Source organism: Carassius auratus, chromosome 4, assembly GCF_003368295.1.
Source record: "Carassius auratus strain Wakin chromosome 4, ASM336829v1, whole genome shotgun sequence".
NCBI classification, from domain to species: Eukaryota; Metazoa; Chordata; class Actinopteri; order Cypriniformes; family Cyprinidae; genus Carassius; species Carassius auratus.
In genome coordinates this window covers 23,002,300-23,025,188 of record NC_039246.1, presented here as the reverse complement: position 1 = coordinate 23,025,188, position 22,889 = coordinate 23,002,300, and the positions used below count along the sequence as shown (strand labels likewise).

General features: G+C 36.7%; 1 long non-coding RNA gene across 2 annotated transcripts in view; it reads left to right on the top strand.

Annotated features, from left to right (window-relative positions):
- Window positions 1-5,965: 5,965 nt before the first annotated feature.
- The window catches only part of LOC113063101 (uncharacterized), a 53,252-nt gene continuing 36,328 nt past the window's right edge, over window positions 5,966-22,889 (top strand). For both annotated transcript variants that reach the window (XR_003278630.1, XR_003278629.1), the window contains exon 1: window positions 5,966-6,018. This is a non-coding gene — a long non-coding RNA (uncharacterized LOC113063101). The remainder of the gene's footprint in view (window positions 6,019-22,889) is intronic.

Below are 22,889 nucleotides of genomic sequence, written 5' to 3'. Positions count from 1 at the left end.
TCTCTCTCTCAACACACCACTTTTCTTAATATTTGCACATTTTGCTTCTAGCAAAAAGAGACACTTCTTGGCTTCCATTATGGTATTTTGATGTTTAAAAGGAATAATGAAAAGCACTAGAAGGGCCTCTCCCTTCATAAATTCAGCATGGGATCCGTATGTTATGTCAGCATCACACTCTCCACTCCATATTGTTTTTGACTGCGCTCCAGAGTGCTTCAACGCCCGGGGCTCCTGCAGTGTATTTGACGAATTAGACAGAAATGTGGCAGGATGTAGCTCAAGATCTGGATTGTGCCGACACACTCACCTGCACGGACTCCGTTTCACTGTGCCATAATGGTGTAAGGCTTCAGGTAGCTGATGGATGCTGGGTGGATCCTACTTTTACAGTATATGGAGGGATTTTGGTGAAGCCATTAAGATGACTTTTTTATAACAAAATATAAAACTTGATGAGAGACAAAATTTGGGCATGGCTAAGTTGGCGCATCGCTGAGCCCTGCCTTAAAATTCGAACTGTCCTATGTTTAAATTTAATTGCACAGAAATTTTCCAAACATTGAGTAAAATGCTGTTACCAAGGCACTTCCACTCATGTTTAACTGTCTTATCCCTCGTGCACAAACTAAGGACATAGTTGAGTCAATAGTTAGAGTTCATAGTGAGTTTCTGTTTCTGTACAATAACGGTATCATGGATATCTCTTTTCAGATTGTGACATGCGTTTGCCTTGATTCAGGTTCACCGTTTCCATTTATGTTTTTTTGCTATACAATTTCTTTAAATAAAGTGCCAGATAAAAATTGTTTGCAAAGCAGCACTACGTTCCAACAATAACATTCGTTTAATTTTAACCAGTTTATGAGCAAATTGTCTTGAAAATTAGACCGCTCACAGAGATCTCCAGTTTCTTCCTATGGGATATTATGTTAGGCATGTGAGAGAGTGTCTGAGTGCATGCTGAGCCAAGACAGGACATCAGTAGTTTCCCACAATTCAGTGTGATGGCCATTGTGATTTTATGGTGCAGTCGAGCAGCCTTCAGACAGTAGTTACCCTCCCTGTACAAGTGTTTGCCTCTCTATCTAGTTTTGCAGATGATGTGTATTCTGAAGTCCCTGCTGACACATAAGTAAAAAAAAACTACATCAAATAGTGTGTAAAACATTATTTTTCTAAACAAAAGCATCTGTGTTCTCCAAGATGCCACTGATGTAAATTGGATGAGTTGTTGTAGTGGAGTCAGGGATGGGTTTTAGATGCCTGTCGGGCAGTTTGAGTGCTGGTTTTCATTGCACTGTGCCCCAATGCAGTGTGAATCACTTGCACTGAGTCAGCAGCAGACCTGTCTGCCGAGGAAAGTAAGCAGCTAAAGTTTCTTACTGCCTCTTTCTCTGTTTTTGCTTCTTTTTTCACACTGTCTGTCCTTTTCTCACATGTGCATCCCAAAGTGTCAAAGTGAACATGTGAAACGTTGGTGTTACATTTCTGCATTTAGCAGTTGTTTTTATCCAAAGTGATTTAGAAAAGAGGAGCAAAAGCAATGCGTCAAAAGGCCAACAATATTTAAATGTAATTTACTATTTTTTTTAGATTGGGAAGCAAGGAACACTAAAGCAGGAAGCCAGCTTTTTGTAATAGTCATTGTCATAATTATTCAACCCCTATTGAAGTCACTTGTATGGTGTAGTACAAAACTGTATTAAAACACAATGAAGTCTTTAGAGACTCTGTAACAAAACTGAATAAGCTATGCATATATTTAGCCCCCATGAATGTGCAAAAGTTAATTAGCAAATAAGGCCAAGACAACACAAAACCTATAGAGAATACATTATTTTATTATCTGTGGCTACAAGAAAATTTTCAAGATGCTAAAGGTTTCTAGAGACAGCTGGCAGCCTTATTAATAAGTTAAAAATTTGTTGTACCTTTGAGGCCATTGAATAAAAGCACAATATCATCGTGGGGAATAAAATGTTTGATCAGAGCAACTGAGAAAAACCCTCAATTTACTGTCAAAGACTTGGAACATGACCTGATGAAAGGAGAAAAAAATAGTAAGTACAAGAACACTAGACGAGCATGGCCTTGATGTCAGGACACCTAGATGAATACCACTTTTGATCAAGACGAACATAAAGTCATACTTGAAAATGCTCAAATTAATTTGAATAGACTTGTTGAGTTCTGAAACAATATTTTATGAAATGATGTGACCAAACTGGAACTTTTTGGACCTGTGGATCAGCGTCTGATCATCGTCTTTTGTCTGGTGCAAAAGGGGCAAAGCATATGAGCAGAAGAACACAATCTCCATGGTCAAACATGGAGGAGCACCAGTCTGTTATAGGGATGCTATGCTGTTGCAGGAAGAGAAAATCTTAACTATATGAAGGACATCATGGATTCATTGAAAAATCACGCCATTTTGGCAAAGATTATGATGCTTTTGGACTTTCATGCAGGTCAGCCAACCCAAAGTATACATCCAAATCTAATGAAGTTGGTTCAGGGATCGGTTGTATAATGTTCCTGAATGGCCTGTTCAGTCTTCAGATTCAAATCTCTTCGAAAGTATTTGGTGGAATTTGAAGAAAGGAGTGGCAATGTGAAAACCAAAGATCATTAGTGATTTTTAAGCTTTTTTAAGTGAGGAATAGGCCAAGATTGCAGTGTAGAGTTAAGAGAAGCTTCTAAATTCTTAAAGATGGAAAGATTAAGCTCAAAATTTGAATGGCAAAATTTTGGTTGAATAATAAACATAATAATATGTTTAGAACCAATTAATTTTTTTCAATTAAACTTTTTATTATTAACTATTTTCTCAAAATCACTCAAATGTGCATTATTAAACTTTCTATAGTAGTTTACTGATGCCTTTGTTAAATTGTTTTCATAAAATTAGATTGGCAGCAAAATGTCTTGCAGGTCAATGAATAATTTGAATGAATGAATGAATGAGGCATTAATAATTATAATTTATAATTAATTTGGATTGCAACTATATGTATATAAGTGTTATTCTTAATAATAATATTATTAAATTAAATTATATTTTATTTCATTCTTTGTATATTTGAAAACACTTCACACAAAACGTGACACATTGTGATTTTGTTTCTTAGATTTTTCTTTTGGTGGTTTAATGTGTGCAATATTCCACACAGGGGTCTGAGTTTTGGAAAAGAACAGCACTTTAGGCATCCTAGATGCAGTTCTGATGGTAAATTTCCCACTGGGGGAATAAAAAGCTGTTAGAGGACATGAGTCACAACAGATGTTTTCTTTAGCAGATGATTTGTATGTCTTAGATTTGAATCACTGAAGTAACTTGCATCACAGAGAAGCATATTATTGTTCTTCTAGTTTGATTGAATCTATGTATTATGTTGCATTTCCTTATAAAGTTATACTATATAAAGCCAACTGGCAGGCAGTTCTGTTTTGTTTACATGCCAAAGCCAATTTTTTTACTTAAGTTTTGCTCTTGGTAAGTTAGAGAGTTAGTCATAGCTAGTTTTCACCATATTTTTTGTGCGTTTCTGTATTTGATTGTTTGTTGCTTTGTCCGAAAGTGGGTGTGGAGACACAAATGCTCTACAGATGTGGCCGGCCTCTCTATCTCTTTGTATAAAATATATTTTTTGTAATGTTTCTGGCTCTTCCCCCTCCCTCTTATTCGTCCACTACTGTTGGGCATTTCTCAACCGAAAGATCACAATACATGGAAAGAGGATATACTTCCTTTTGCTGTTAGACATTAATGTCATGCTTTGAAGTCGTCTCTGGGCTGGTTCAAATGAGCACGGCACTGTCTCTAGTGTACAAGGATCAAGGCAGTCGGATCAGAGCAGTCTTTGACCATGTCCCCCAACATAAAAAACAAATGTGGCTGAGGGTGCATGAAATAAGAGGAGAGCTTAAGTGCAAACACACGCTCGCACAACTCCGCAATGCTCAGGATGTCTGAGAGGAGGGCACATGCCAGAGCTCAGGAGGTCACTGCTATGCCACGTCTGAGCATCTGTTTACTACGTATCTTACAGTTACTGCTGTTCTCTCAGTTGTACTTGGGGAAGAAGTTTACTCTCTCTCAAATACAGAAACAGTCTAGATGAAATCATGCATTGAAGAGCTCGGGTGGTTTTAGTTGCCAGGAGGATTTGAAGGAGTCGTGTTTTCCCTTTATAATAAAGTCATTTATTTTTTCATGACTATTTTTCATCCTTTTTCATCCAGCAGCCTTTTTTTTGCCACTGTATCTTTTAAAGGAATATTTCACTCAAACTTTTGTATTGACTTCAGATGACTTGACTTGGCAGGTTCATAAAACAATACCAGCTTAAATGCGTTGCTCGAACTGTCAAGACTGAAATGATTAGGGAGATTGTTAACAATGAACTTTACCTGCGCTTTTCTGATGTTCGAATCTTTCAGAATGATGTGCAGAGCTGTCGGCCTGTCATTATTCATGTCATTCATGTCTAAATTTTGGGCTGTTCATTATACAAAGCTATTGTGTAACTTGAGAAGACTACTTTTATGGTGCTTCTGCACCTTTTTTCAAGCTTGGATGTCTCAGTCCCCATCCACTGTAATTGCATGAAAAAGAGTGACCAGTACTTAAAGTACTTAGCATGAGTAGTGACAGATCTTTTTTCCCATTGTCTAGGTTATCGAAAAAGACAAAAATGTATGTTGGGGACTTGGTTCGGTTCAAAGGGATGGAGTTTAAGCAGACTAAATGAGAAATCTGGCATATGTCACCTGAGAGAAATGTGACATTTTACCAGAAGATTGAGTCATAACATTTCGATTAAACATTACGAAATTACGAGGGAAATAAAAAAAGTCTAAATTATATTAAATAAACAGGATTTCACGCTAACTTTAAACATTACCCTTTTCTGTTTAATGAAAAAGAGATCAGGAAGTTTGTTAATATCCTAACAATGAGCCCTTCATCAGAATGTGCAGAGTAGTAGGTGCTACACACAATTGGGAATACCATACATTTCGTCAGACTTTTGCATTGCACTCTTAATGTTTATTGTTCTGAAATTTAGGAAATAATCTACAATATCCTACTTCCTCATCACAGGCAGGCCAAGTTTCTCAGCATGCAGTGGGCGTTGTTAATCTAAATGTGTACAGTCATTAGTTTTTGTATGAGTCAGTGGGTCATAATTGGTGGTTTGTTTCAATAAATAATATTTTTGGAGGAAGTGCTGAGTTCTGAAAGTTACTGTGTTTTTTGTATGATTCCGCCTCTTTAATATGTTAGATTCCCAAGTTATTAAAACAAAAATTGTGGTGCACTACATCTAATAAATGGCATCTGGGGCTCACAAATTTCTTATTGATGTGTAATTGTTACTTTTCGTACTGTGTAGTGTAAATATCAGTAAATCTAATGAAAGCCTTTTTGACTTAAGGCATGGTTTATATGTAACATGCAGGGGTTGACTCCAGAGTACAGCAAACATTGTTTAATTGATGTGTTTTGTTGAGGATAAATTTAGTCTTAAACATCTCAGAGCGAGCCAGGAGGCTCATAAAGGCCTACAGTCACTCGCTGCCTACACTACGGCCTAGATACAGTAGATTTACATCTGTGGTAAAGAAAGTCCAGAAAGTTATCTACATTGTGCCTTTTGAGGGTTTTGAAAGTGAATTTGTCTTGTTTTGAAGCCTTTTGGCTAATTTTCTTTTCCTTCCCTTGCTATTTTGATGCAAGTCCTGCTGTCCCGTTACAATAAACATTCTCCTTTTCCATTTAGCATTTGTCTAGTTCTTACGCACTTGTCCCTCTGACACTAAACATTGTTGTCTCTGAGGAATGTGCAGTGGAATTTTTATCGAAAACATTGGTGACATCATGCTGCTGTTATCCGGTGACCTCAGAAGGACATTTTTAATACATAGTTTAAGTTTCTAGAACCTTTGGAGTCAGAGAAGACTCAGAAGGCCACATGCATGACATGTCCAATATTTGCGGCGTCTTTGAAGAAAGTAAGTGTCTATGAACTTTGTGACAAAAGGCATGTTTAGATGACAATATTTGTACAGTATTTCTCATAAATACATATATTTTACTTTCTTCAGCTTGATTGTCAGACTGTTCAGCCTTAGTCATCTTTCTTGCATTTGATGGGCATATATCATTGCCCACATCAAATGCACATTGACATCTAGCAATGTCTTTTTGGTCTTCAAAAGCAGCCTCTTTTAGCATTTAGTCACTGCAACATGTTACACATTAGTGATTTGTAAAATGACAGATTTTTAAGGTTTACTTGTCGTTGGGTTGCCTGAAGTACTAGTATTGCTGTATTTTAGCTCGTATTACATGACACGTTTTTCCATTTTAACACAACTAGATGAAATGTAATGTTAAAGTGAATAAATTAGTCAACTTCCCATGGACTTGTTTATTGTTGTATAATAATGGGTGAGTCATTCATCCACATAGTTTTACATAGTAGGAGGCGCAGCATAAATGAATTTAAATCACTTGAAGAACTCCATTTGAAAAATACTTTCCCAGGACATGGGAGAAGATAACAGGCGCAAAGATGGTGGAATGCAGTTGGCCATTCAGGATGCATATTGTAGTCTAGAACGGCAGCAAACTATCCATTAATCTCACTGGCATTTCAACTACATGCCTGCACGTTGATTGCTTCCTTCTTGGCTCTACATGGGAATGTCTATTCAACACATCCGTATGACCTAATAACCCATTCTGGACTGAAGGAGGGGAGATGGAGATGAAGTGAAAGAGAGTGTGAGAGGTACAATACAAACATCTCTCTCGATCTCCTTCTGTCTCGCTGAGAGAGCTGGGTTGTGAGACGGGCCCTGGGGTTACCTTGTGGCTTCAATATTCTCCTCTAATGAAGCCAATGTCTGCGTGCCTCTTCTGTCTCGTCTCATCCGCTGGAATCCAATTTTCTTCTGCCAGTCTTTGTATGACTCAAGTTATGACAACAGTGTGCATAGGATCTGATCTGGATTAAGAAATAATTCAGTAAAATTTAGTATAGGGACCAATTCTCTCTACTAACTAGTTGCTTATTAACATGCCTATTATTAACATATTGCTTGTTTATTAGTACTCATAAAGCACATATTCTGCATGACCATATTCTACATCCCTAATCTTACATGACACTTAAACTTAACAACTACCTTGAAAGCTATTTATAAGCAGCAAATAAGAAGTTTGAGGCAAAAGTTTTAGTTAATAGGTTGTAAATAGCAAAAATTAGAACTTAAAATAAAGTGTGACTGAAATTAAAGATTTTTTTTATCAATCCTTTACCAGTAGGTTAATTAACACATATTGTGAAGAAAAGTTGGAAAAGAAAAGACAAAAACACAAGGACATAAGGAAGTGTATAATTTATACATAATTTATGTGTGTGTGTGTGTGTGGCGTGTGTATATGTGTTTATATATATATTCTATAATTCTATAAATATATATATGTGTGTGTGTGTGTGTGTATGTATGTATATACATACATACATACACACACACATATATATGAATGAAAGACTAAATTTTAATTTAAACTTAATTGCAGTTTTTGTGTTCCATACATAGTAATATTTGTTGTAAAGCCTTTAATTTGTGCAAATTTTAGAAGGGAAATTACTGTATTGCGGAAAAAAGAATAATGATTTGAAAATGGAAATTGCTGAAAACATTAAACAATGTTTAAAAAAAAAATGTTGTAAAAAAAAAAAAAATTGATATGTTGCAATAATTAAAAATTGTGTGAAATGTTTCGTTATTATGAAAAGAAACTGACAATTATTTGTATCCTTTGGTTTTTAAATGAAATGCGACCAGATCATGAAACTGTTAGACATCAACTCATGGACGACCAAGGCATCTGACTTTGCATGCAGGAGGAAGAGCCTCAGCCTGCCCACAGGATATGAGCAAATGAACCACAAGCGTCATCTTTTAGCTCCGAAATTACAGCAGCCAGATTCAGGACACAGCTCTAAAGTTCATATGAATTATGCGTAATGTGTAGGGGAAGAAAATCAGCAGCCCATTTAGCAATAAAACTGGGATAAAGTTTAAAATGTAAGCGTGGTGCTGCATGTACAAGAAATGCATCTGTGTGCATGTCAGACAGATAGAGATATAGTGTTAATTTATGAGTCTGTGTAAATTAGAGAGCACATGGTTTGGTTTTCTGTGACCTTATCAACACTCCCCCTCTGTGCCCCATACAGGTCCTTTTCTGGCCCAACGTATGTTAACAAGGTCGAGAAATTGCACGATTTGATAGCATATTTGATTAGGAGCCAGCCATATCTCCCTCCCACTCCTCCTCATGTTTGCTGGACTTGGCAAGCGCAGTAAGCCACGAGAGTTACACATTAACCCATGCAGGATCCGTGACCTAATCAGAGGACAAACTCAGCACCAAAGCACCCACATAGCTCATCCCGCTCGCAGCCGCACTGTCTGACTAAGACACCCTATACTCAACAATGCTTCTTTATGGACGATCATAAATAAAGCCAGTTGATTTAGGCCCACTTTTTTTCATAGTTTAAATCAACTGCTCCAAGGCAAATGCATGGAGGGACTTTTGGCAGACTGAAGGCCTTATGCTTCAGCGGTTTTTATTCCAGTTCAAACCTGAATGAAAAGGTTATGAGTGTGTAGGAAGCAAGAATAGCACAGTTTGATCGAAGTTTATGTGAATTTTTTAAATGTGTTGTCACATTACCCGAGGCGACATTGACAAGTTATGCCAAAACAGATAATGGGAATCTTTGCAGGGAGTTACAATAAGAACATTGTCGATTGGCCCAATGTCGAAATGTTTGTCTACAGGTGCATCTCAGTAAATTAGAATGATGTGGAAAAGTTCATTTATTTCAGTAATTCAACTCAAATTGTGAAACTCATGTATTAAATAAATTCAATGCACACAGACTGAAGTAGTTTAAGTCTTTGGTTCTTTTTATTGTGATGATTTTGGCTCACCTTTAACAAAAACCCACCAATCTCAACAAATTAGAATAAGGTGAAATGCCAATCAGCTAATCAACTCAAAACACCTGCAAAGGTTTCCTGAGCCTTCAAAATGATCTCTCAGTTTGGTTCACTAGGCTATACATTCAAGAGGAGACTTGATCTGACAGTTTTCCAAAAGACAATCATTGACACCCTTCACAAGGAGGATAACATTCATTGTCAAAGAAGCTGGCTGTTCACAGAGTGCTGTATCCAAGCATGTTAACAGAAAGTTAACGGAAAAAGTGTGGAAGAAAAAGATGCACAACCAACAGAGAGAACTGCAGCCTTATGAGGATTGTCAAGCTGAATCGATTCAAGAATTTGAGTGAACTTCACAAGGAATGGACTGAGGCTGGGGTCAAGGCATCAAGAGCCACCACACACAGATGGGTCAAGGAATTTGCTGAACCACAGACAACATCAGAGGCGTCTTACCTGGGCTAAGGATAAGAAGAACTGAACTGTTGCCCAGTGGTCCAAGTCCACTTTTCAGATGAGAGCAAGTTTTGTATTTCATTTGGAAACCAAGGTCCTAGAGTCTGGAGGAAGGGTGGAGAAGCTCATAGCACAAGTTGCTTGAAGTCCAGTGTTAAGTTTCCAGAGTCTGGGATGATTTGGGGTGCAATGTCATCTGCTGGTGTTGGTCCATTGTGTTTAATACACGAGTTTCACAATTTGAGTTGAATTACTGAAATAAATGAACTTTTCCACTATATTCTAATTTACTGAGATGTACCTGTATATCTGTCAGTAAAATATTTTTTATCATTTTAGTTTTTCATAAATAAACATTCATTTTTGAATAACCTAAAAATATACATATACAGCAATAAATTCATAAACACTATTTTACTGCAATTCCAGAGTTTTTCCCTTTATCCAAGTTTAATTTGTCATGCAGTGTTTTGCTTTACGAAAATAAATCTTGTTTTAAAGATTTTATATAATAAGTCTTCAAGTTAAAATATTTAACATCAGTACACTACTAAAATTATTTCTAGAGTTCTTTATTGTTATTTTCAATCAGTCACTCCAAAACCTTTAAATTAGCCAGCTAGATATTGATACTTTTATGACTTTGTAACAGCAGTACCGTACATCCAATTATGCTGCGCATATAAAAGACATATTAATGGTCAGAGAATATAATATACAGTCACAGTGAAACACTGGCTTGATGGTGCAAGTAAAACATATTTCTCTGGCCCCAGCCTGCTATACTCTGCTTGTTCAGATGAGCAATGCAATTTTAAAACTTTTGTTTAATTTATTTATTTTTTTTTAATCAGCAGGAAAAAACAAGATCTGAATGTAAGAGAAATTGCATTGCCATCATAAACACATGAGCTATTATGGTTTATGACGTGGTAGTCAGCAAAACTTTGCGTGTGCTGCACCTTGCCTTGTATTTTTTATTAGCCACTGTTGCAAACCCTGAGTCCTGTGGAAAGCATGAATGACGTTAATGCGCTGGGAAAAGGGGAACTCCAAAATGAGTTAGAGAACTTGAAGAATCAATCATGAATAGGATATGGCATAGGTGACAGACATGGTGGTCAATGAGTCACAGTGCAGATGTGATCTTGAATTGTTGTTTTCACTGTGGCTTATTTTTTTATTTTTCACTTAAACAAAACAAAGCTAAATTTTGAAACTATGTTAATGTGAAATCTTGCACTTGGTATATGTTTTAGAATAAACTGATGGTGGACACACCAGACAGAAATAACACATTTTTAGAAAACAAACCAATACATAAGCACAGCCGGTATCTCTTGGGTCCTCTCCTAAAGCCAGTGTTCTCCATTACACATTTTTATGTTCCATAATTGAAAACATCAAAGAAAAGCCCCCTTTTAACTGGTCTCATAATAAGCCAAATATTAATGTATTGTTTCATTGTCCACTTGAGAACTAAAACATCAATTTGCACTGTTTTATTCTGCAGGATTTGCACTTTTGTCTTGATATTGGCAATGATTATGGCTGCAGTGAATTGCTAGTTCAAGAAAGGTAATTTAAGCAGGGAATCGTATGAATCAGCCATTACTAATCTGAAGGCATTAATAGACAAGCTGAAGTTTTGTGTACCACATGGGAAAATTCATTGTGCTAGAGAAGTTAAATGGAAGGATAGGTGATTTTTTTTTTTTAGATGTTAACGATAGCAAGCTAGCTGTGAAACCATAAGATCCCACTCTCCCTGCAAATCACTCTCCACAGCCACGCCTCCTCCAAAACACATGAACACACTCAGGCAGACCAGAGGCCAACCAGCGACACATTGAGAGACAGTGTTGGTGGAGGGTTTAGGTTACCTCATGTCTCATTCACCGGTGGAAAAATATTACAGTACATAATATTACATTAATAACACCTTCCATTCTCGCTCAGTCTGCAATACCGTAATGGACCACGCTGATGACATTTGTGACCCTGGACCACAAAACCACTGTTTTTTCCAATCCAATCCAAAGCTCAATTAATAAGCTTTCCATTGATTAGTATGGTTTGTTAGGATAGGATAATATTTGGCTGAGATACAACTATTTGAAAATCTGGAATCTGAGGATGCAATGATAAATAATATCCTATTATTTTAATAATATCCTACTTAGATGAATCCCCTAAAGATTTTTGCCATAAAAGAAACATAGATAATTTTGACTAAAATATTATATGATATTTGAATACTGTTGGCTGTTGCTACAAATATACCCATGCTACTTATTACTGCTTTTGTGGTCCAGGGTCACATTTTATGTCTGCACAAACAGGGGACATGGAGGCTTGCAAATACAAACGTTGACAGCCAGGTAGAAGAGCCTATCATAGCCCTCCAACTGAGGGATATGATTGGACGAACATTTTATTGTCCTATGCCTTCCACAGAAAAAATAAAATACATTTAGACCACTTATCTAAGTGATTGTGATTGAAATCTAAATAAACTTTTAACCAGCATGACTTTAACCAAAATATGCTGGCTTTAAAAAGTAAAGTAGCACATGTGCACAGTTTAATTCTTCTGAACCATTCGGCTTTCCATCTTTTTTGTCTTCAAAATTCTACAACTGCAGTAGAGAGCAAAAAAAAAAAAAAAAAGGATGTGTGGTGGGTGTGTTTGGATCGACCTGCTGTTAGCAGTCTCTAGTCATCAGGTAGTAAGTTATCATGTTATTCATTTCCTGTTTGGTCTCACTTTGAACTTCCTGTGTGAAGTGTATGTGAGGGCTTGCTGCTTTTCTTTGCATCAGTGGACTTTCACTGTTCTCTTGAGCTTCATCTCGATATGACTAGTGTTGAAAAATGCAAATTGACTAATTCAGGCATTTAGATCTTTTGTGGATGCATGAAAGTCATGGGAGACAGTTGTTAAAAAGGCATAAAAGTTATCAAAAGTTACAACAAAGAAGCCTGTAGGATGACCCAAGATTTAAAAAAAAAAAAATGCATGGCTTTGACATCTAGGAACTGAGACTTGTTGCCATGAGACAGTAGTGAGGCCTTTCACAGGGTTGTCCATCTTTAAATAAACGGAGCCCGCCTGAAACCAGTAGCTGTGTCTGTATAGGACTGCGAACTGGAGCCTGCTGTCTCTGACTTGACCACAAAGCCTAACCACTGCCCGTGCAGGATGACGCTGCCTCATGCTCCAACAACAATTAACTCCACTAAGCAGTGCATGAAAAGGAACAAAAAAGAACACAATGAGCAAAATGGGCTTTATTTTCACAGATTGTGTTACAAAACAGTTGCAAAGGTTGATGGAAAAGTCACAATGGCTTCTTCTGTAGAGAAAACCTCAAATGGTCTGTAGGTTGTGTGAACATTTATTATGCATTCATCTCAAATTATGGGTAATTTAACTTCTGTGAATATCTTTTACAACCATTTGTAGTCATAATTTTGCGGATGTGTGAAGTAGCAAGTAACAACAAATCCAGTCATGCCGAGATGAAATTTAAGAAAATGCTCACGTTTTAATGTGCAACACTTGTTAAGATTTTGCTCTTGACTTGTTTCCTACTGTATATGCATGTATATTTATACACTACCATTGAAAGTTTAGGGTTGGTAAGATTTTAATTTTTTTATGTTAATTTATTTGATCAAAAATACAGTAAAAAACATTACAATTTAACTTAAAATATTAATACATTTGAAAATGTATTCCTGTAATGGCTAAGCTGAATTTTCACATGATCTTTTGGAAATCACTCTAATATGCCCATTTGGTGCTGTAGAAACATTTTTTATTTTCAATGTTTAACTGTTGTGCTGCTAATTTTACTTATTATTTTTTAGTTTAGTTTGTGATTGGTACTATATTAGGCAGCAGACAGACATGGAATTATATCCAAACAGCTCTCGTTGGATTTAAATGTGGTCTTAGAAAGAATCCATTGTTATTCTGTATTTTCCCTTGATGGGTGTGGAATCAGCTGATTCACTTCCTGGTTCCTCCTCCATCTTTGATATATGGACTGCTTTAGTCACAGGCCACCAACTTTTAGACCTGTTTTACACGACTTCACTGTTTACCTTTTCTGGGACTCTGCATAGAATGACATCACCTACCAAACACATATTCTGACATCCTGAACACTCAAAGAACGGAGGAGTTTACCACAGTATATTTACAGGGAGATGAGTTCATCGCTTTCCCTGGAATTGTTTGGAAACCGGAGTAGCCCTGCTGTCCAGTTTGTGGCTTTGGTTACATTTCAGGGAGGGCCTTTGTGAAGAATTTGCACAGTTCTGTTTGTGTTTAGGTGTGTGTGTGTGTGTAGTCAGCATTCGAAAGGGTGTGTGAGATTTGAAAATGTGTTGTGTATATGTGCTTTACGTGATGAATGGGCGAGAGCAAACGCTGTCATCAGCTACAAACAACTCCACCAGTCGACTCACGTGCATGGGCTGTGCCATTCTGACCATTAGCCGGTGACTAAACTCTCTTATTTGAAAATCCACCACACTTTCCCACTCACACCCCTGCCATATGTAACTGTCCAAATGACCAACATCAAAAAGAAACAGCAGTGTTCTCAACGACACAGGGCAAAGTCACGCTCATCTCTGCACTACATTGTTCACTTTGCACCTCTGTTGAACCTAGTTAGCATATAGGCACTGTTCCAACTTCTAATAGATGCAAGCTGTCAGCTGCCAGTAGAAAATTACCCATGAATTTATGGCTTAACTGCATCCGAGGCATGCTTGTGTTTATTTTATTTTGCATAGCTGCGAATCATTAACTCACTGTGGCAAAAGATTTCATTTGTGTCATTATAATTGCTTCATATGTGATTCTTGTCAAGCAATCCACTGGTTAAGTATGTGTACAAACATAAAACGTGTACTGACAAATGAATTTGATGAATTTAAAAAATATCTTAACATCCTTAAATAAAATTATGAATGATAATAAGATTTAAGAATATGCAGTAAGGTCCATATTAGGGATGCGCTGAAATGGAAAAACCTTGGCCGAAGCCGAACAAAATGAAACACTGGGCCGAAGGCCAAAGACCGAACACGTTTTTTTCACAATTTAACTTAAAATTTATAAGTTGTTGAGCAGAAGAGACTTCTTTTAAAACATTACAATATATTACAGATCACAATTTGAACACTGAATGTTATAATAAATGTATTAACAGTGCTGTTGTAGGGTAATTATAAGTATCATTATTATTGTCTTTTTTATTTTATTTTACAGAATGACGGTAAAATTACAATACTGTCATGTATGAATGTCGATGGAGTTGTTGCTTTTTATCTGCTTTTATTTTGACAGAAACCCGCAAGAAGATCTTAGTGCTTCTCTTCTAAATCAATCTCATTATAAATTTGGACAGATGTTTGTCACACGTATCAAATTGTGACATGCCTTTGTAAAAAAAAAAAAATCACAAAATTGTAACTGAGCAACTGACGAGTTCAGCGCAAGTTGTCCTCGCGTTTTGGACTTTGAACCCTGGCGCCGTGAGCTTGTGCAGCACTCTCAAAATAAATGCAATCCATGGATGAATTCGAAAATATAACATTCTGCTGTTTACTAATTGTTTGAGGTCATTTCGTGATTTCAATCCTCATACAGAAGCCTAACCTCCAGCATCAGCCACTTATTCTTCTAATCGGAGACGTGATACAGCACTAAACAGTCTTTTGCTGTCAGTGCTTCATGCTTGTAATGATTTCTTTGTCTTTCTCTGATAGGTAAAATACTTTCACACTGCAGACATGTTTGCTGTATTAGTGCGTGTCTCTATTTGATCACTTTAGTCATTAGTTGCTATTTTTGGCTGAATAATTTCAGTTGTCGAATATTTGTTGCATCCCTAGTTTATATATATTTGGACCCTGACACAATTCTCATAATTTTGGCTGTGTATTCCAATGAAACATTCAAGATGAAATTGCTGTGAAGACTTCAAGCTTTAATTTAAAGGTGTTGAACAAAAATGTAACATAAAATGATTAGAAATTACAACAATTTTATTACAACAGTCCCTCCATTTTCACTCTACACTGCCTCAAAACTCACATTCGATTAATCAGTGGCAAATCCTTTACATATAAAAACCTACTTAAAGACTGTGAGTAAGAAGCGCCAGACTGCCCTTGCAAAGTTGGAATTGCCCAACTTTATAGAAACAGACACCGACATTGTAGGCTATCCTCTGTAAAATTCTGGAACAGTGTTGTAAATACAACTTAATCACTTATATCTTGCTTTCACAATTTAACACCCTGGCTCTTCCACAACAGCAACAGCAAGAATAAAATGTGTGCCTTCTTTCTTTAAGTAAACATTTGGGTGGCGCTATGCAAATCTTCCCACATAGTTACGTAGACATGTAGGGGCATTTTAAAACAAGCCGTTTTAGGGGGTTTGTGGTTGACTCTTAACTTTTATAAAGAATATCTCTTTGGATTTGAGACTTTAGTATTTGCAACTTTAAAGATCTTTATGCACCAAGAGCTTGTAACACTCACAAGAGAAAGGAAAATTTTAAATCTCATCAAATGACCCCTTTAATATTTTGTTGAGAATCCTTTGCAGGCTGTGACTGCCTTAAGTCTGGAACTCATGGACATCACCAGACTGGGTTTGTGATGACTCCTTTGGCTTCTTCGTTATGCCTTGCCAGGTCTTTAATGCTGCTGACTTTAGTTTATGTTTGTTTGTGGGTCTTTCTTCCTTTGGATTTAAATTTAAATTTAAAAATAAAATGTATGCATTTAGAAGATGCTTTTATCCAAAGCGACTTACAGTGCATTCAGGCTATCAATTTTTACCTATCATGTGTTCCCGGGGAATCAAACCCCCAACCTCGCACTTGATAGCGCAATGCTCTACGGGAACACAGATTTGTCTGCAGCAAGTGAAATACATGTTCAATTGGGTTGAAATCAGGAGATTGACTTGGCCATTGCAGAAAATTCCACTTTTTTATCATCAAAAACTCCTGGGTTACTTTTGCTGTATATTATGGTCCATTTGTACTATGAAGCACCACCCAATCAGCTTACTGCATTTGACTGAATCTGGGCAGAGAGTATATCCCTATACACTCCAGAATTAATCTGGCTGCTTCTGTCTTCTGTCACATTATCACTCAACACCAGTAACCCAAAGCCACTGAAGCCATGCATGCTCATGCCATCACACTGCTCCACCATGTTTCACAGATGGTGTATGCTTTGGATCATGAGCTGTTCCAAGCCTTCTACGTACTTTTTTCTTCCCGCCTTTCTGGTACAGGTTGATCTTAATTTCAGTCATCCAAAGAATGCTTTTTCAGAAGTTGTCTGGCTTTTAAAATGTTTTTAGATGCCTTGTTTGCACCTTGTGAGTAACCCTTTGTATTTGCTCTCATGATGGTAGACTTTGACAGTGACACGTCTACCTCCTGAAGAGTGTTCTTCACTTGGCTGGATGTTGTGAAAGGGTTTTTCTTTACCATGGAGAGGATTCTCTGATCATCCATCAGTGTTGTCCTCCATGGACGTCCAGGCCATTTCATGTTGTTAAGCTCACCAGTGCATTCTTTTTTCACAGAATGTACCAAACTGTTGATTTGGCCACTCCTAATGTTCCTGCTATCTCTGATGGTTTTGTTTTGTTTTTGAAGGCTAACAATTGGCTGTTTCACCTTGTTTCACTGTTTCACCTTCTTTGACCGCATGATAAGGGTTCACAGCAACAGTTTCCAAATGCAAATGGCACATGGAAAATCCACTTCAGATCTTTTACTTGCTTAATTAATGTAGAAATAATGAAAGAATAGCCAATGCCTGAAACAGCTTTTGAGTCAATTGTCTAATTATTATGGTCCCTTGAAAAAGGGGAGAGGTACATATTAAACAGCTTTAATTCATTAACCTTTCCTCCAATTTTGATGAGATTCAAATTAAAGATCAGAGTGTGCACTTTAAGCCCATATTCATTATATAACTGTAACTTGAATATGTTTGGTCAGCAGCTAAGACAATAAAATTGTGCCTGTGTCTAAACGTATATGGACCTAACTGTACATTGCACTTTAAAGTTTTATGGCCAATAAAAATGTTTTCAGTGTTTTTGAAGAAAGCATTACGCTCACCAAAGCTTCATTTATTTAATCAATCATAGTGAAAATGCTAAAAGTAATATTGTGAAATATTATTACAATTTAAAATAGCTTTATATTTTAATATATTTTAAAATGTAAGCTGACTTTTCAGTAGCCATTAGTCCAGTCTTGAGTGTCACATGATCCTTAAGAAGTCATTCTGATATATTGATTTAGTGCTCAATAAACATTTCTGAAAATCATTGTGCTGATTTATACTTTGGCAAAAACTTTTATATAATAGGAAGTTGATAAATAGAAAGTTTAAAAGAACAGAATTAATTTGATTTCTTAGATGTTATCGCTTTCCCTTTTGATAAAATGTATTAAATGGGGTATTTATTACCTCCGTGGCTAATATGTTTTGTTCCTAATTGAAGCATAGTGTATTTGACACATTTTGGGTAGTACTTTAAACTTCAAAATCAGTTTATCTAATACGTTGTCTTGTTTTAAGGATATTAAGATTTTTCTGCAAGAAAAAAAAATTTAAGATATAAATGTTTTATCTTTTTGTCTTATTTTCACTGTGGTATTTATTTATATTATTTATTTTTGTTGTTGACTGATACCAGAGATACCCTGATTTGGGATTGCTTTGTGAGCATTATAAAAGCAACGACTTACAATGCTCTTTGTACACAATTTTAAACTGAGGATTTTCCCTAAAATGTAAATAAAATAACCTGTGAGTAAAAATAGGCTTAATATAGAAGTATAATTTCTACTATTATAGTATTAGAAATACTAAAAAAAAAAATTGACCTTTGTACCACGGCAGTTATTGAGCATTTAGAAAATAGACACTCATCATCTGGAAAGGTGAGCCTCACCTCTAACGTTACATTTGAAAGAATGAGGAATTAAAGAGATAAAGGAGGGTGTGGGAAATACCAGAGCACCTTCATTATGTGTCCCTGTTGTCTCTGATGAGAGAAAAAGGCATCTGAAGCTGAAGGTAGAACCTCATTTTAGCACGTCACTGGGCTGGAAAGTCCAGTAGAGCAAGTCATTCAATTAACTAAGCCAAAACAGCGAAGACAACGCCTAGAGGGCGCACCGTGCCAAGGGCACAGCCCAATCGCTCATTCATTTTGTACCATTATAGGACAGGAAAGATTTGTTTATGAGGAAATCAATGCTTTTTTTTTTTTGCACACAAAGAAAACCTGAATCTATCAGGTGCTTCAAGTGTCTCCTGTCTGTCTGTAATTCATTTAGTTTCATTTTCTTGTGCTGAGAGCATTAGAGCAGAACTGAAACTTAAAATTCCAAAGAGGTGAACCTCATTTGTGGCAAGTGAATATAGTTAGTTTATAGTCCTTTATCTAATCACAGTTTCTGCATTTATGTATGTAATTAAGTTTTAAGCATCGGTTTTATCAGCTATAGTTATGATAGCACAACAGCAAAGCACGCCACTAAAGTGGAGTTTCGCTTTTGATATCACATGATGTGACATTTGTCTTAAAATGGCCACGTGCTCCAAATACTGGCAGGGCCTTAGATTGAACATCTGTCAGTCACTTTGAGAAAAGCAGAAAAGCCCCTCAAGCTCCCTGACAGAAATGGGTGACTTTTGATTTCTCTTTTGCGCATACTTGTACTATGAAAACTTGGCGTCCAGCCCTGCTTCACTGTGTGCTAAGATCATTTGGGGCAAAGCAATGCTGATGGGCCACTTGCTTCATCTTTGTTACCGAATGAAGGGATCGCCTGCTGTTCGCTCGGCCTACACTTTTCCCCCTCTTTAATCAGGCATTACGTAGTGCCATAGTGTGGTCTGTGGTTTCAGCTCAGATTTTAAGCCTCAACTATTCTGTGGAAATAAAACACCCGGATTTGCCAGTGCTAAATATGTCTGGAAATAACCAAGACTGGCTGAAAATAGAGTGACTGGGGTATCATTATCATTAATAAAGAATAAATCTGTCATCCGATAACATCTGAAAACGGCCAGTGTTTTAAGGGTTCCAATGACTTGCTGTGGTGTAATTGCTGCGTGAGCAGTGCTTCTGAATGAGCAGTCAGCTATTTTCGGCTCTTATGCTGTGTGTTACTTTTAAGAGCTCTCTGGTTCTACTTTTAGCTGATGTTTTTGTCAGTGTTTTATTTTCTGATTTTATTACACATGCTTATACTATCTTGGTATTATATATATATATTTTATACCAGTACAGGAACCTTAATTCAAAAGAAATTGTATTGTAACAAACCATTATTTAGAAGCAGAAATTTTTACACTAAAGGAAGGTTGCACTGAATGGGGTTTTCTAGCTTTACATGACTCAAAAGCACCAAAAAGTATTATAAAAACTTCCATACTGCTTGCAAACAAGCTTCTGGAGCTTGTAAGTTAAACTTGAGTCAGATCAGTCTGATTCATGGACAAGTCATTCAGACAGTTTTGTGAAATGATTAGTTTTCAAAGCACACCAGAAAACCACATTTTTCGAGTGGTTCAAGTTGTTCAAGACTTAAAAACAGTGTTTGCGGCATATCTTTTATTCATTTGTTACTTCAGATATTCGTCAAAAACCTGTAGGAAAGCCACTTGTGTGTTTACATGACCACATAAGACTCATTCTCTGGCAGAAACCCAGACATGCGTTCTCTTAATCCTTGAAACTGCGCAAAGAAAACATTGTTCATTTTTACATGATGTTTAAGATTGCAGGTAAAATAAACCCTTCAGTAAACCATGTTTCTAAGTGAACTCGGGAATTGATCTGACTCACAAACAAATCATTTAGAGAGGTTTTGCGAACTACAGCAACCATTTCCTGGAAAAGATCATCAATTCATTCAGGAATCATAAACTCAAGATACATTTTTACTAAATAAAGACCAAAATCTGTGTCTGTTCCAAACATACCTATCATATAGCTTCAAATGACGAATGAGCTTCTGAAGCTTGAGAGTTAAACTTGAGTCAGATCAGTATGATTCATGAACAAAGCATTCAGATCTTCAGTACAGTAATATAACTTAATAGCTGCAGGTCATAATAGACCATGAGTGTGCAAAATTGTATTAGATACTGCAACAAACAGGATGGTGTCAATCTCTAGTGCTTCAGTTTTCAACAATAAATCAGCCACTTGTATAGCTACTCTTCATTTTTGTGTCCTTTTTGATGTTTGAAAGCTTCTCCGTTTGTGTTCCCACAAATGTCACTCAGTCATATGGGTTTGGTACTACTTGCGTTCATGATGACTAGAAAAGTAGCATTTGTGACATCTTTGGGCGTTTATCCGTCTTTTGTGCTTTGAGTAACAGGATTAACGAGTCCTCTTCTTTGAATTTCAAATCTGAAGTGGTTGCCATGACCAGTCAACAAACATAGTAGCCAATTTAGCCATTCCCCTTTACTCATTTTTCTTTTTTTTTTCTTTTTTTGTTGTTGTTGTGGAAAGTTCCAACCACACTTTTCTCCACCCTCCTCTAATGGCACCCTTGAGAAGATGGACACCCATAAAGGTCTTCCATGCGGTCAATTATCTTCAGAATCAAGGCACCGTGAAATGAGAGATCTCAGGTCATTATGGGATGTCCTTGCTGTCACATTGAAGTCATACGTGAACTTCTAATGTTCACCACCCACTTCATAAGACACTTTTTGGTTTGAGGGCTGGAACATTAATGACTCATCGTTAGAAAAATCATGTAGGACTGACTCTGTGTTTAGACAGTATGGCTGTAGGTCAGACATGAAAGTCAACTATGATCTGGTGTTCTACCATTAGTACTGAATCGGATCTTGAATTCTGTACATTTTAGTCCTTAAGCTTTGAAAATATATTTTAGCTATCTGCACAATTAAAATGTACAGGCTCAACACATTTAAATGAATAAGAGTCTATTTCTTAATCTAGAATCTAGAATAAGTCTCTGCTTTCCTCATACCAACTTCTTCTGATTATAAATGGGAAACAGCAAATTGTAGTTTTTGGCCATGGAATAAACTAGTATTTATGCATTTTATTGTCATGCCATTACTTTAGCAACATGCAAATAACCAACTCTACTGGTGAAGCAGTCAGTTTCTTGAAGTTTTTGAAATTCCATTGATTGACTGATTTTGAGCCGTGATGTTTTCAGCTGTGATTTTTCTATAATCAGCCTGTGTTATTGCAGCTAATAATTTTTAATTGTCATGTTCAACAGCTGAATTGCTTGTGAAAGACAACATAACCCATGATTCTGACAAGAAACCCCCAGTTAAAGGATCATCCCAAAAGAACACTTTAGGGAAATATGCATATTTTGCAATTAACTTTAAATCTTCAAATCAGCAGTTTTATATTTCTCCATTGTTTTTTGCAATGCTCCATGGGATTGTATTACTTTCCCTCGTTAAAACTGTTAAGTACACAGTCTTTATGTCCAGCTTTTTTAATACTTTTTGCTTCGGATCAAAATTTGCAATGTTGTGATTCACCTCCAAGCTGTTAGAATTTTTTTTTCATGGTTTTATAACTCTTAAACAAAGCCTTTTTTTAATTCCTTTGGGAGAAATGAATGGTAAAAATATTTCGGAAACCAAGGCTGTTAAAAAGTTGCACTCTATTGAAAGCACTTTCGAATTGGAAAGCTATTCGTGTGGTGTGTGGAGTTGTTGCCTATGTAGACAGCAAGGCAGCTCACAAGACTTTGGAACAGAGCTTATATTTTTCAGTGGTGAAGCAGCAGATAAAAACCTAGTACTTAATGTATGGTTTACCTCACAAACTTTGGCTGTGTGCAGAGACTTGCCCCCATTTGCCCCGCACTGCTCACAAAAGCAGTAATCTTATCTGGGCCTCTGGTCTCCTGCGGTCTGTTTGCACGCAGAGCAAGCCTGTATCTGCTAAATGCACTTCCCCTAGTTTGGGGGAAAAGTCAGTCTCCTCCTGTCAGCATCGCATGACTCCTAAGGTTTACTGTCTGTTATTTGCCTGGTTTAATGCAGGTGTGTGCTCCAAGTATAATCATAAAATCATTTAGAGTCTCCTCTCTGTCTGCAACCTTGGCCCAGACGGAAGAGTGTCATGATAATAACAGCCAGCAAATATTTTATGTCAGTTGTAAACTGGAATCATTAGGATGATATGCAGCTTTCCTGTTAATGGGTGCTATACCCATTTCTTTTTTTATTTTGTAGGGGTGGGGGGAAACATTCTGGTTTCATCTCAAAAAAATATATGATTAATAATTCTGTTGAATGATTTCATG